We start from the raw sequence: 15,317 nt of genomic DNA, 5'->3' as shown, positions 1-15,317 counted from the left end.
TCCCAGGCCGCACCGCGCGCCGCGCCGGCTACTGCCGAGCCATGTGCGTGCGGCGGGGGAGGCCGCACCAAGGCTGCGGGAGGGGGAGCACCCCCGCCCTGGTGCCTCGCGACGAGCCGGAAAGAACTCAGACCCGCAAAGCCGTGGCCACAAGCAATCCAGTGCCATCTTTGGGACAAGAAAGGGCTCCGCCGGATTCTTCAAGGTTGTTTTTGTCAGGCAGTAAACTCATTGGGAGCGATAACCACCTCTTTTGGGCAGCGGATGGTTTCGTCCAACATGGCACCCGCTCCCCCCCTTTTCCCATCGGGCACTGCGGGAAGGGACTGAACTATTTGTGGCGCCGAAGGCGGGTACCAGAAACTATGTTAGCGTGCGGAATGGTAGGAAAATACCACCTAACTCAAAAGTTAGTACCATGGGAAAGTGACGGCTGGACAAATGACTGCTTACGCCCTCTTAGTCTTTACCCAGACAAACCGTTTAGTTTCCATTACTAAATTCCCCCTGTGTATGTCGGATTTTTAGACTCGTCTACTGACTGGGCAAAAGAACGGACGATTCAAAAATGCAACCAGAATTCGCGGAGAACCAGAGACGGTCAGCCCTACTAGAGATACAACTGCCCTGCGCAATACGAAAACGTACGAGGGCTGCTTCCATCCTCTGCGCCCACGATTACCGTAGCAGTTGTAAACCTGTCTTCCCCCCGTTCTGACGGTCACGATGGTTCGGCCCGCTGGAGACCACGGCCCTCGGAGGCGGGAGGACGCAGGTCACGTGGGCCGGGGGTCACGTGGGTTTGGGGGCGTGCCCACGCGTCGCAGGGCGGGAGACCGAAACCCGCGAGGGACTGGAGCCTTGACAGGGAGGAATTTGGGCTTGTGGGAAGGGTGTTTGGAATTTTTGTCTTGCATCTTGTTTGTTTGTTTTGTTTTGTTGTCGTTGTTGTTTTTGCCGGGATAGAAGGCAACCGCTTACCGTGAGTCGGAGTCTCCCTCTGTCACCCAGGCTGGAGCGCAGGGCCACGCTCACACCACCACAGCCTCGACCTGCGGGTCTCAGATGATCCTACCGCCTCGGCCCTCAAAGTAGCTGAAACTACAAGCATGCACCAGCACGCCTGGCTAATTCTTTGCTTTACTGTAAAGACGCGGTCTCGCCAAGTTGCCCAGGCTGGTCTCGAACCCCTGGGCTCAGGCAATGCTCTCGCCTCGGCCTCCCGAAGTGCTGGGATTACAGACTTGATTTTTTGTTTTTTTTTTGAGTTGGAGTCTCACTCTGTCGTCCAGACTGGAGTGCAGTGGCCTCTCCCGGCCACCGCAGCCTCGACCTGCTGGGCTCCGGCCATCCTTCGGACTCAGCCTTCCGAGTAGCCGGAACTACAGGCGCGCGCTACCACACCCGACTAATTTTTTGATTTATTGTACAGATGAGGTCTCACCAAGTTGCCCAGGCGGGTCTTGAACCCGCGGGCTCAGGCAATCCACTCACCTCAGCCTCCCAAAGCATTTTTTTTTTTAAGTCAGAGTCTCTGTTGCCCAGGCTGAAGCGCAGTGGCAGGATCACGAGTCAACGCAGCCTGGATCCAGATGCTCCTTCCGCCTATGCATCCCGAGTAGCTGGGGCTGCAGATGCGCACCGCCATGCCTGGTTACTTTTTTTTACCTTGTTGTAGAGACGGAATCTCGCTGTGTTACCCAGACTGGTCTCGAACTCCTGGGCTCAAGGAAACCTGCCTCTGCCTCCCAGTGTGCCCAGGTTACAGGCGGGAGCACCGTGTCCGGCCTCATTCTGGGATGACTTAATCGTCCTACGAAAGGAACCAGGAGCTAGGGAAGGGGGTGGGGAGTGAATGATGGGGACAGAATTTCCATTTGGGAAGATGAAAACGTTCTGGAGGTATGTGGTGATGATGGTTGCACAAGTGTGAATATGCTTGATGCCACTGAATTGTGCACTTAATTTGGCTAAAAAGGTAGTTTTGTGTATATATTATTTTTTTCTTACACAGTGTTTTTTTTTTTGAGTCGGGTTCAGTGTTGCCCAGGCTGGTCTTGAATGCAGGACAAGCGATCCCCTGCCTCCACCTCTCAGAGTGCTGGGCTTGCACATGAGCCGCTGTGCCCTGCCTCATATAGCTTTTTTTTTTTTTTGAGTTGGATTCTCACTCCATTTCCTAGGCTGGAGTGCAGTGGCACATTCACAGCCACCCCAGTGTCGACCCACTGGACTCCAGCGATCCTTCTGCCTCAGCCTTCTAAGTAGCCAGAACTACAGGCGTGTACTACGACGCCTGGCTAATTTTTTATTTATTTTAGAAATTAAGATCTTGCCAAGTTGCCCAGGCTGGTCTCGAACCTGTGGGCTCAGGCAATCCACTCACCTCAGCCTCCCAAAGGCGCAGGATTACAGGCTGAGCCACCGAGCCCGGCATCTTTTTTTTTTTTGAGTTGGAGCCTCACTCTGTCACCCAGACTGGAAGGCAGAGGCACGCTCCTGGCTACCCCAGCCTTGACCTGCTGGGCTTAAGCGATCCTTTCGCCTCAGCCTTCCCAGTAGCCAGAATTACAGGTGCATGCTACCACATCCAGCTAATTTTTTTATTTATTATAGAGATGAGGTCTCACCATGTTGCCCAGGCTAGTTTCGAATCCGCGGGCTCAGGCAGTTCTCTCGTCTCGGCCTCCCAAAGTGCTGGCATTATAGACTTGAGCCATCGTGCCTGGCCTGTATACTATCTTCTTGAAGTAAGCTAGAAAAAAGTTAAGATAATCATAGCTGACTGTGGTGGCTCATTCCTGTAATCCCAGCACTTTGGGAGGCAGAGATAAGAGGATTGCCAGAGCCCAGGGGTTTGAAACCAACCTGGGCAACGTGGTGAGACCTTGTTTCTACAATAAATAAAAAACTCAGCTGGGCATGGTGTGCACGCCTGTAGTTCTAGCTACTTGGAAGGCTTAGGTAGAAGGATCACCTGAGCCCAGCAAGTTGAGGCTGTGGTGACCAGGAGCAGGCCACCACTCTAGCCTAGGTGGCAGAGTGAGACTTCGACTCAAAAAAAAAAATCATAAGGAAGAGAAAATATATTTACTATCATTAAATGGTAGTGGACCATCATAAAACTCTTCATCCTCACTGTCTTCAAGTTGAGTAGACTGAGAAGGAGGAAGAGAAGGGTTGGTCTTGTAGCCATAGGGTGGCAGAGGTGGAAAAAAGGTGAAAGTTTAAAAGCAAGTGCAACGTGCCAGACGGGTTGGCGCACGCTATAATCCCAGCACTTTGGGAGGCTGAGGCGAGAGAATTTCCTGAGACCACGGGCTCGAGACCAGGCTGAGCAACTTGGCGAGTCCTCATCTCTACAATAAATAAAAAAATTAGGCATGGTGGCATGTATCTGTAGTTCCAGTTTGAAAGACTGAGGTGGAAGGATCGCAGGAGCCCAGCAAGTCAAGGCTGCAGTGGACGGGAGCATGCCGTTACCCTCCAGCCTGGGTGACAGAATGAGACTCCAACTCAAAAAAGTAAAAAATAGGCCAGGCTCAGTGGCTCAGCCTGTAATCCCAGCACTTTAGGAGGCCAAGGCGAGTGGATTGCCTGAGCCCGCAGGTTTGAGATCAGCCCAGACAACTTGGAGAGACCTTGTCTCTACAATAAAACATTAGCCAGGCGTGGTAGCGCTCGCCTGTATTTCCTGCTACTTGGAAGGTTGAGGCAGAAGGATTGCCTGAGCCCAGCAGGTCAGCACTGGAGTGTCTGTGAGCACCACTGCGCTCCAGCCTGTGTGATGGAGAGAGACTCCAACTCAAACAAAACAAAACAAAACAAAACTTGGTTTGGCTTCTCATTACTGAAAGTAACAGCCAAAATCCTTGCAGTGGCCTATGAGACCCTGCATACCCTGTCTCTCGTAACCTCTCTGACTCCCTTCTACAGTGCTCCTTCTTGTGCACTATGATCCACCACCCTGGTCTCCCCACTGACTCAGACATCCCAAGCATGTTCTCACCTCACAGCTGCGCTAGGCTGGATTTCTCTTCCTGCAGATAGCCACACGGATCAACCCTCACCTCCTGGTCCTTCCCTAAGGACTCCATATAAAACTATCTACTCCTGTAGACCCTAAGTTTTCTTCCCGTGCTTTATTCTTCTCCTTAGTACCTATCACCATTGGGCATAGTAATTTTTTTTTTGAGTTGGCGTCTCACTCTGTTGCCCAGGCTGGAGTGCAGTGGCACACTCACGGCAACCACAGCCTTGCCCTGCTGGGCTCAGGTGATCCTTCTGCTTCAGCCTCAGCATGCACCATCATGCTCAGTTAACTTTTTGTTTGTTGAGATGAGGTCACTGTGTTGCCCAGGCTGGTCTCAAAACTCCTGGCCTCAAGCAAGCCTCCCACTTCAGCCTCCCAAAGTACTGGGATTATAAGCATGAGCCACCATGCCTGGCCTAAACTGTGTTTTTTAATTGGTATATTTGGACCATTTACATTTAGTGTAGTTATTGACATGGGTTAAATCTATGATTGTATGATGTTTTCTGTTTATCCCTCTGCTTTTTGTGCTTCCCTTCTTTTCTGCTTTCTTTTTTGATGGTTATTTTAATATTTTTTAGAATTCCATTTTAATTGGTCATTTGGCTTTTTGAGTCTATGCCTATGTATTTGTGTGTGTGTGTGTGTGTGTGTGTGTGTGTGTGTGTGTGTATGATTGCTCTAGAGATTATAACATACATATTACTAATATTTTATAGTCTACTTAAAGTTAATATTTTACCACTTCATGTAAAATGTACAAGACTTACAACAATGGTTTGTTTGTTTTTTGAATTGGGGGTCTCATTCTGTCGCCCAAACTGGACTGCCATGGCACAGTCATGGCTCAACACAGTCTCGACCTCCTGGGCTCGGGCAATCCTCCCACCTCAGCCTTCCGAGTAACTGGAACTACAGGCACACACCACCATGCCTGGCTAATTTTTTGATATTTTGTAGAAACGAGGTCTTGCTATGTTACTCAGGCTGGACTCAGGCAGCCTAGGGCTCAGGCAACCCTCTCACCTCAGCCTCCGAAAGTGTTGAGATTACAGGCATGCACCATCTCACCCGGCTTGGCCTCTGATTTCTGATGAGAAGTCTGTGATCATTGAAATCAGTGTTTCCTTGTATGCATATCATTCTTCTGTAGCTGCTTTCAAAATGTTTTATTTATTTTTGGTTTTCTTTTCTCTTTTTTTTTTTTTTTTGAGTCAGAGTCTTACTCTGTTGCCCAGGCTGGCGTGCACTGGCACACTCACAGCCACCACAACCTCTACCTGCTGGGCTCAGGTGAACCTTCCACCTCTGCCTTCCAAGTAGCTGGAACTACAGGTGTGCACCACCACACCCTACTAATTTTTTAATTTGTTGTAGAGATGAGGTCTCACCCTGTTTCCCAGGCTGGTCTCAAACCTGTGGACTCAGGCAGTCCTTTCGCCTCTGCTTCCCAAAGTGCTGGGATTACAGGTGTGAGTCACCACACCGAGCTATTTTTAGTTTTCAACACTTTGAGTTTGATATGAATAGGCCTAGTTTTATTTGATTTCATCATATTTGGTGTTCACAGAGCTTCTTGAGAAGTTTTCAACCGTTATTTCTTCAAGTTTTCCTCTTCCCTGTACCAATCTGTTTCCCATTTCTTTCTGGGACTCTTATGACTCAGTTTTAGAACTTTCCATATTGTTCCACAAATCCCTAAGGGAATGCTCTTTTTCTTTTTCCAATTTTTTTTCCTGTGTTTGTTGTCGCTATTGCTCTGTCTTCAAGATCACTGATTCCTCCCTCTGTCACCTCCATTCTGGTATTACTCAGGTAATACCTTCTTCTTTTCAGTTATAAAATTTCAAAATTGTTTTGGTGTTTCTGCTGGGAACCGTTACCGTTCCATTTGCTTGTAGTACATTTAATTTAGTATCATGGAGCTTAGTTTAAATAGCTGCTTTAAGATCATTCCAACGCCAGGGTTACCCTAGTCTTTTCTCTTGAGAATTTGTCCTTTTTCCTGGTTCTTTGTATGTTGAGTAACTTTAAATGGTATCCTGGACATTTTGATTATTATTTTGTTTAGGATCTAGATTCTGTTAAGGTGGTCTGGGGTTTGTGTGATGGGTAACCCACCTGCAAGATTCAGACAGCAAGTTCTGCCTGGCCTCTGTGGATGGTGGTTCCGCTGTGAGTCTGGTTCTGGCCTTTGTTGGGCTGCTTTGTGCCTGTGCTGTGCATGCAAGCGAGGTGTGAACCCAGGTCTTGTGTGGATCCAGAACTAGAGGATCCTCTTCTCTCTCTCTCCTTTCTAGGAGTCTCTCCACACCCTCTGACTCACAGGGCCCCCTTTCCTGATCCTCTGACTGGAAGCCCGGAGTTTCCCTCAGAGTGTTACCTGCACACACGGGCCTTGCCTTCTTCTGTGACTGGGACTGCCTTTGGGACAAAGCCAGGAGAGCAAAAAGAGGGGAAAATGGGGATTGTTTTCCCTCTCCCAATCTTCAGGCCTCATGGGGCACCTTTCCCCAGGTCCTCTGCCTGGTAAGACAGTATCTTTGGCGCTTTAGACTCTGGTGTCCCCACTGGGAGGTTCTATATCTGAACCTGCCCCCAGGTCAAAGTTTCAAGAGAAAAAAGGGAAAAAACAACCAAGAAAATCACCCTGGTATGGGCGGCTTCCCTGGGTGTCGGTGCCTGGACACAACCTGCCTCCTTTTGTCTGCTTTTCAGAGTCCTCAAGGAATTGCTTTTTGAATTTTGTCCAGAGACTTTAGTTAGAATCGCCGGAGTCTGCCACGGGCTTACTCCTTCTCAGCCAGCACCAAACCCCTACTGGAATGTGAGTGTCACAGCAATAGACATTCATCTTCACCTTCATCTGCTCTCTTCACTGCTGCATCTCTAGAAGCTAAGACGGCGTCTGGGACATAATAGGTGTTCGACACATATTGAAAGAATGAAACAGCAGGGGTCCTGAGAGGCCAAGTGACCCACCCTTGGTCACTTAGTTTATGAGAGGAAGAGCCAGGATTATCATCTCTGTCCTCAAGGCCAGATTCTTTATAACAAGCCCCACTCTGAATGAACTAAAAGGGCCACAATCTTATGAATCAAGTTTAATCCCATGACTAAATTACATATCAGTGATATCAGAAAAGCTTTTTTGACCCACGACAGAAAATTCCAGGTACAGTAAGTCCTCACTCACTGTTGTCAGTAAGGCTCTTGAAACTGCAACTTTAAGCAAACGATGTATAAAGAAACCAATTTTACCCATGGCTAATTGATATAAACAGAAGTCAAGTTTCTGGTCACAAAAGCATCACCAAACTTGTAAATGAAGACCAAATCACTTTTACTATTAGATATGGAAATGCTTGTAATCCCAGCACTTTGGGAGGCCAAGGCGAGAGGATTGCCTGAGCTCAGGGGTTCAAGACCAGCCTGGCAACTTGGCGAGACCTCATCTCTACAATAAATCAAGAAAAATTAGCCAGGCATGATGGCACATGCCTGTGGTTCCAGCTACCTGGAAGGCTGAGGCGGAAGGATTGCCTGAGCCCAGCAGGTGCAGACTGCAGTGGCTGTGAGCATGCCACTCCAGCCTGGGCGACAGTGAGACTCCGCCTCAAAAAAAGAAAGAAAGGAAAGGATTTCAGAGGCTAATCTTAAAACTGACCAGGAATGGAATCCTGACTGCAGGACCCTTTCTCTTCGGAGGAGTCACGGGATGCTTAATCCATAAACTGACTGCAGCCAAGATAATACCAACTGGACCTCTGGGAGCACCACTACCCAAGACAGGTCAGCAGAACAAGACCTGCACTCTGTGCCACTCTCATGTGGTTTCTACACAAAGTTTCCCTTTAAAAACCCTTCTAATCGGCCTGAAAATTCAAGGTGGTCTTTGTGACTTTAGTCCACCATCTCCTTAGGTCGCTGGCTCTTCAATAACACCTATTTTTCCTTCCACCAACTCGTGTCTCTTGTGTTGGCTTTTGGGCAATAAGTAGCTGGACTTGGGTCCAATTTCAAGGGTGAGCCATGATTATTCAGCCTGAGTGGTGAACATTGGGGCTGTCGCTCATATTTTATCAAAATGAATATCCTTGAACGTATGTCGAGTCACACGTGTGTGAGTACCCTTCCCTTTATTTGGGGCTTTGCCTCCATTTGTAACAAGTAGCCCCACTGTTCCACTGCATCAGGGATGACTCTGCAAAATATATAAGATGGATTCTTCTGAGCCAAAGGCGAGTGACCTTAGGCCCATGACACTCATCCCCAGGAGGTCCGGGAGAACATGTGCCTGCAGTGGTTGAATTGCAGCTTGGTTCTATACATTTTGGGAGGACAGCAGTTACAGAAAACCATCCATCAACACATCGTGAGATTTACATTGGTCCAGCTCAGGGAGGTCGGGCATCTCCAAGCGGGGGCCTGCAGGTCACAGGTGGATTCAAAGATGTCTTGATCGGCGGTCAGCAGCAAGAGTCAGCTAAGGGCTTTTGAGAGTAGCGAAGGGAAAGGGCCGCTTGAGGAATGGCAGGGAGTCAGGCTTCTGGACACGCGGGTGGAGCCTCAAAGGTGGCAGACTTCAGAGAGAACAGGTGGGTGTCTTAAAAGGTGCCCAGAGTCCCCAGAGGACAACTTTACAGGTCATGAAATACTTTGACCTGTATTCCTCCTTTATCTGTTGCGTGATGTTATGCCAGTGTCAGGTTGGAAAGTGAACATTGTATACGGTTAATTAAAAAACCCATTTCCCAGGCCCCTGAGTTAGGAATTCGACAAGGTAAAGAAAAAGGTCGGAGTTTAGTGCTCAGTTCCATCAACAACAATTCAGGATGCTTCCTGTCCTTTGAGAGGGAGTCTCCACTCCGGTGGCACGTGGGAGCCTTCCTGCCCACCCGGTTGCTGCATACCAGCCTGCGGTGCCTGGGCAGGCGGCTGAGGGGCTCCCTACCTCGGCAGCAGACTCCAAATCCTGGCAACAGTCTAATCAAGATCCTGGGCTTGATTAAAGGCCTCATAGCAACTCAGCCAACCATTTCACCCACAAAAGTCTATTTCGCTTCCTCTGTGAAGGAAGCAGAGGGCTGGTCAGGGCTGTTGTCGCCCAGTCTGAGCTGCAGTCTGGCCCGGTACTGTTCTCCCAGAGGAGATTTTAATTTCCATGCAAGCCTTTTTTTTTTAACTGGGCATGGTGGCTCATGCTTATAATCCCAGCGCTTTAGGAGACCAAGGTGAGAGGGTCACCTGAACCCAGGAGTTCGAGACCAGCTTGGGCAAGATAGTGAGACTTAGGCGGGCTCGGTGGCTCAACCTGTGATCCCACGCCTTCGGGAGGCTGAGGTGAGTGGATTGCCTGAGCCCGCGGGTTCGAGACCCGCCTGGGCAGCAAGACCTCATCTCTACAATAGATCAAAAAATCAGCCGGGCGTGGTAGCACATGCCTGTAATTCCGGCTACTTGGAAGGCTGAGGCGGAAGGATCGCCGGAGCCCGGCAGGTCGAGGCTGCGGTGGCCGGAAGCGGCCACTGCACTCCAGTCTGGGCGACAGAGTGAGACTCCAACTCAAAAAAAGATAGTGAGACTTAGTCTCTATGAAAAATAAACATTTAGCCAGGTGTGGTAGCACACACCCTTAGTCCCAGCTCCTCGGAAAGCTGAGATGGGAGAACGTCTGATCCCAAAAGGTCAAGGCTGTGGTGAGCTGAGATCTTGCCACTGTACTCCTGCCTGAGTGACAGACTGATACCCCTACTCAAACAAGCAAAAACCCTTAAAAAAGAAAAAATCAATTCATTTTAAAGTCAACTTCTTTGCTTGAAATCATGAGTTTTGTGGACTCATTGTATTTCAAGTCCCATGAACATACATACGTAACTATTCAAATGAAAGTGCTCAGCCACATAGCCCCTCTGGGAAGCCTGACGCTATGGGCGAGAGAGAGGCTTCCTGAGCCGGGAGAGCCGGGAGAGCAGGGAGAGCTGGGAGGCGGCTGAGCTCTCTCCCTTGCTGGGGAGACAGACTTGGACACATTATTTGGAAAAGTCGTACCTTTGTTTTCCTGTTGGCTTATCTTCTTTCTTTTCTTTGCTTTTTTTTTGTTTTGAGTCATTCTCACCCTGTCACCCAGGCGGAAGTATAGTGGCATGATTACAGCTCACCACTGCCTTGACTTCCTGGACTCAGGAGATCCTCCTGCCTCAGCCTCCTAAGTAGCTGGGACTACCAGCAGGTACCACCACACCCAGCTGACTTTCTGTAGAGGTGAGGTCTTGCTATGTTACCCAGGTCTGGAACTCCTGGGCTCAGGGGATCCTCCTGCCTCTGCCTCCCAAAGTGCTGGGATTACAAGTATGAGTCACCATGCCCACCCTATTTTCCTGTAGGCTTATTATTATTTTTGAGTCAGTCTCACTCTGTCACCCAGGAAAGACTGGGCTGAAGAGATCCTCCTCCCTCAGCCTCCCAGGTTGCTGCCCTGTACTGCCACACCCAGCTAACTTTTTTAGTTTTTGTAGAGACCAGGACTCACTATGTTGCCCAGTCTTTCTGGAACTCCTGGGCTCAAGGGATCCTCCCGTCTCTGCCTCTCAAATTGCTGGGATTACAGGTGTGAGCCACCATGCCCAGCCTACTTTCCTGTAGGTTTATCTTAAAAGGAGGAGAAGTGCTTTCAAGGGGGCCTACCAAGTTGAGAGGGAGGGGATGGCTCATTGTGTTTGAAGAGCCTCAAACCTGGGAGATGCCCTGTCCCTGAGTCTGGGGAGCAATGGACTCAGGATGGCCCAGGGTGGCAGGATCCCTAGAGGAGTGGCTTCTGGTGTGGCCTTGGAAACTCACACTGGACTGGAGGACACGGAGACCCAGAGCCCCACATTGCCCAACAGGGGCCCAGCCTGAGCTGGTTTGTTAGTATTCAGAACCTTAGGCGGCCAAGGTGGAGGAGCACTTGAGCCCAGGGGTTTACGACCAGCCTGGGCAACATAGCAAGACCCCCATCTCTACAGAAAAAATTTTTTTGAGTCTGTCGCCCAGGCTGGAGTGCAATGGCACACTCATGGCCACTGCAGCCTCGACCTTCTGGACTCAGGCAATCCTTCCACCTCAGCCTTCCATGTAGCTGGAACTACATGCATGCACCACCATGCCCGGCTAGTTTTTTTATTTATTGTAGAAATTATGTCTTGTCAAGTTGTCCAGGCTGGTCTCAAACCCATGGGCTCAGGCAATCCTCTCACCTTGGCCTCCCAAAGTGCTGGGATTATAGGCTTGAGCCACCGTCCCTGGCCCAGAACATTTTTTTAAAAATTAGCCAGGTGTAATGGTGTACACCTGTAGCTCTTGTTACTTGGGAGACCAAGGCTGGAGGATTGCTTGAACCTATGAGTTGAGGCTGCAGTGAGCTATGATTGTGCTACTGTACTCCAGCCTGGGTAACAGAGTGGGAGAGAGACACTGCCTCAAAAAAAATAAGATAATTGGCCGGGCGTGGTGGCTGATGCCTATAATCCCAGCACGTTGGGAGGCTAAGGTAGGAAGATTGTTTGAGTCCAGGAGTTTGAGACTAGCCTGGGCAACATAGCAAGATCTCGTCTCTACAAAACATAAAAAAATCAGCTAGGTGTGGTAGCATGTTCCTGTAGTCCCAGCTACTCAGGAGGCTGAGATGGGAGGATTGCCTACGCCCAGGAGTTTGAATCTGTGGTGAAAGCCATGATCGTGCCATTGCACTCCAGCCTGGGCATCAAATTCAAGTAAATAAATTATTTAATTAAAAATAGATTAAGTAATTAAAATAAAATTTTAAAAATAAATCACTGGACTTTGAGTAAATCGGATTGCCCTCTGTGATGTGGCTTGGCTTCATCCAAGCTATTTAAGACCTGAATAAAGCAAAGGCTGATCTGCCGGGAGCAGGAGAGACCCTGTCATCTCTTAAAAAAAAAAAGAAAAAGAAAAGAAAGCATCCAGACCTGAAGGCCCTTCCTTAAATCTTCTAAATAAGATAACCCCTCCATCCCCCTTCAAAAGAATACGTGAAATTGAATTTCTCCTTAGTCACATGGGGGAATCCTTGTTATAAGATTTATTGCGATTTAGAAAAATGAAACATTCATACTCTTATCTACGTAAAGTGCAGTGCCTGGCATACAGTAAATGCCCAATAAATGTTCACTATTGTTTTTTTTGGCTGTACTTGTCCATTTCAACATGACCTCAGATGTGGTTTGGGTGATAGACACCCCTACTTCCCACCACGGCCCTGGAGGCTGACCTGGAAATTAGATGTCAGGGAAAATGCAGGGTGGCATTCATCATTGCTTATCCTGGTTCATGTGTCAACGTGGGAGCATGTTTTATTCCTCTAATCTAAAGTGGAAAGGAAATGTTCTGTGCCAGAAAATAAAATCAAAATAAAAGCAAAACCAGGCAAGAGATCCTAGTTTCTGCCCCTTGTGGTTTTCCTTAGTCGTTTTGTTTGAAGTGTCTAGGAGTCCCAGGTTTACTGAGGACATACTACGTGCCAGGCACTGAACAAAGCATTGTCAGACTTCACGTGAGAGTACACAATCGGATGAGTGTGTACATATCTGCATGAAGTTATAGCCTCAGTCAAGACACAGAACACTTCTATCACTCGCAAGAGATTCCTCCTGCCCCTTTGCGGTCCATCCTTCCTCTGCCCCCAGACCTAGGCTCCTCTGACTTTAGGGAGGCGGACTCTAAATGCTGAGAAAAGAAAAGAAGCAAAAAACAAAACAAGAGATTTATGGTGGAAAATCGAGACCCTGCAGGGCACCATCCAAGTTTCTACTTGAAACATCACTTTGTACATATATTTTGAAGAGAGGCTTGGTGTGTAGAACAGATTCGCATTTTCTTTGTGAGTTCCTCATTTTCCTTGTTTTTTTCCTATCAGATCAGAAGACCCAGAACATCCGTGAATAGAGTCTTAGACAGCTGCCTACCACATGGTTCTCAAACTGTGGTCCTCAGAGTGCTAGGATTCTGCAGGTGGCCATCTCCAGGGGATCCCACAGTGACTCTACAATTTTTAAAACTGTCTAGACATGGCAATACATTATTATGTATACCATGCCCTTGTCTTTTTTGTAGATTTATAATTTTTCTTCATATATATGTCCCCAAATACTGTACTGTATGTCTATGAACCCTCTTGGTATATTATTCCAAAGAGTGTACTTTTTGTTTTTTGTGGTGCATTCTCTCTCTCTCTCTCTCTCTCTCTCTCTCTTCTTCTTTTTTTTTTTTTGAGTCAGAGTCTTACTCTGTCACCCAGGCTGGAGTACAGTGGCATGTTCATGGCCAACACAGCCTTGGCCTGTTGGGCTCAGTAGATCCTTCTACTTCAGCCTTCCAAGTAGCTGGAACCACAGGCATGCACCACTATACCCATCTAATTTTTGATTTATTGTAGAGAAGAGTTCTCACCAAATTGCCCAGGCTGGGCTCGAACCCCTGGGCTCAGGCAATCCTCTCGCCTCCGCCTCCCAAAGTGCTGGGATTACAGGTGTGAGCCACCGTGCCCAGCCAGGTGCATTTATTTTCATGTGCAAAGTCACAGCTCATATTTTCAGTGCTACATAGCATCCCATTATAGACTATATCCCAGTTTCTTTGTACAGCATCTGGTCCTTGGAAATTTGGGTTGTCCCAGGTTTGGGGAATTGCAAGCAACGCTGCTAAGAACGTTCTTACGCATGGGTGAGAGTTTATCTGAAGACTGCATACACCTTGCACTGGAGTTGCTTGGTTCCAGGGTGAAAACATCTTTAGCTTCATGAGATGATGCCAAATTTGTTCCAAATGGTTGTGCATCCAGGTCACCTTATTTCTGTAGAGACCTCAGAAGTAGGCTGCTACCATCACCATACATAAATGTGAAATTCTTACGATGTTATCATCGCTAAGAGGCTATGGCTCAGGACTGGACATATGGGAGTTTAGGGCACCATGACCGGCCAGGATGAGTTCCAGCAACTGTGTGACTAGCCCCGCGAAGGCCTCAAATGGATCTGTGCACCATTGTTTACTCACCTGTAAAATGGGGAAGAAATCTCTACTTCAAAAGGATTTTGGAACTAAAGGGACATAAGGACAAACCCAATACCTGATCTTGGGCTGGGTCCTGTATTGGAGGGGAAAATGCTCTAAAGCATATCGTTGAGTCAGCTGATGAAATCGACAAAATTGGGGTATAAACAGTAGATTTAGACACATTTTATTGAGGTTAGGTTTACTGAAGTCGATACCTGTGAAGCCACCCTCATAAGGGTCACAAGAATTCTGGACAGAAACATAGTCTGTTTTCATTTTTTTTTTGAGTAGGAGTCTCACTCTGTCTGTTGCCCAGGCTGGAGTGCGGTGGCATGCTCACAGCCACGTCAACCTTGGTCCACTGGGCTCAGTCTGTCCTTCTGCCTCAGCCTTCCAAGTAGCTAGAACTACAGGCATGCGCCACCACGCTTGGCTAATTTTTTGATTTATTATAGAGACGAGTTCTCGCCAAGTTGCCCACCCCTGGACTCAGGCAATCCTCTTTCCTCAGCCTCCCAAAGTGCTGGGATTATAGGCGTGAGCCAAAGTGCCCGGCTAGAAATATAGTCTTAACTAAGCATCACTCGGGCTGTACTTTGGTCCACATCTTTGTAACCTAGAGTCGCACACCGTAGCACTAGACACTGAGCATTTGCGTCCCTGTAGATGGAACTTCTGACGTAAGAATCATAAAGCTTTTGTTTAAGAATTGCTTAGGTTGTTTTTCAGATCCCATATTCCAGCAAAGCCACTTATGCCAACCAGTTTGAAGACCCCCACCGAGGAACCAAGTCAGCATGTGACTGTAGTTTCTTCAACTCCCCATCCCATGTCATCACCCTCCCCTCTCCCATTCACTCCAAAACCCTTAAAAACCCTAGGCGCAAACGCTTCGGGGAGTCAGAAGTGAGGTTCCCTTCCATTTCCTCATGCACGGCTTTATGATTAAACCTCTTTCTCGGCTGCAACCTGGTTTCTTGACATATTGGTTGGCCTCACACATCAGGCAACAGACCCATGACATTTACAACCGTGCTAAAGTGATGTAAGGCTGGGTACAGTGGCTCACACCCATCATCCCAGCACTTTGGGAGGCCAAGTGGGGAGAATCACTTGAGGCCAGGAGTTTGAGACCAGCCTGGGCAACATAGCAAGACCCCTACAAAAAATTGCAATAAATAAAGTGATAAAAGAGAATATCCTTATGAGAACATACACATGGAAG

Source organism: Carlito syrichta, unplaced genomic scaffold (genome assembly GCF_000164805.1).
Source record: "Carlito syrichta isolate Samal-C Ts95f unplaced genomic scaffold, Tarsius_syrichta-2.0.1 Scaffold148200, whole genome shotgun sequence".
Classification (NCBI taxonomy): Eukaryota; Metazoa; Chordata; class Mammalia; order Primates; family Tarsiidae; genus Carlito; species Carlito syrichta.
This window is presented reverse-complemented; position numbering follows the sequence as displayed.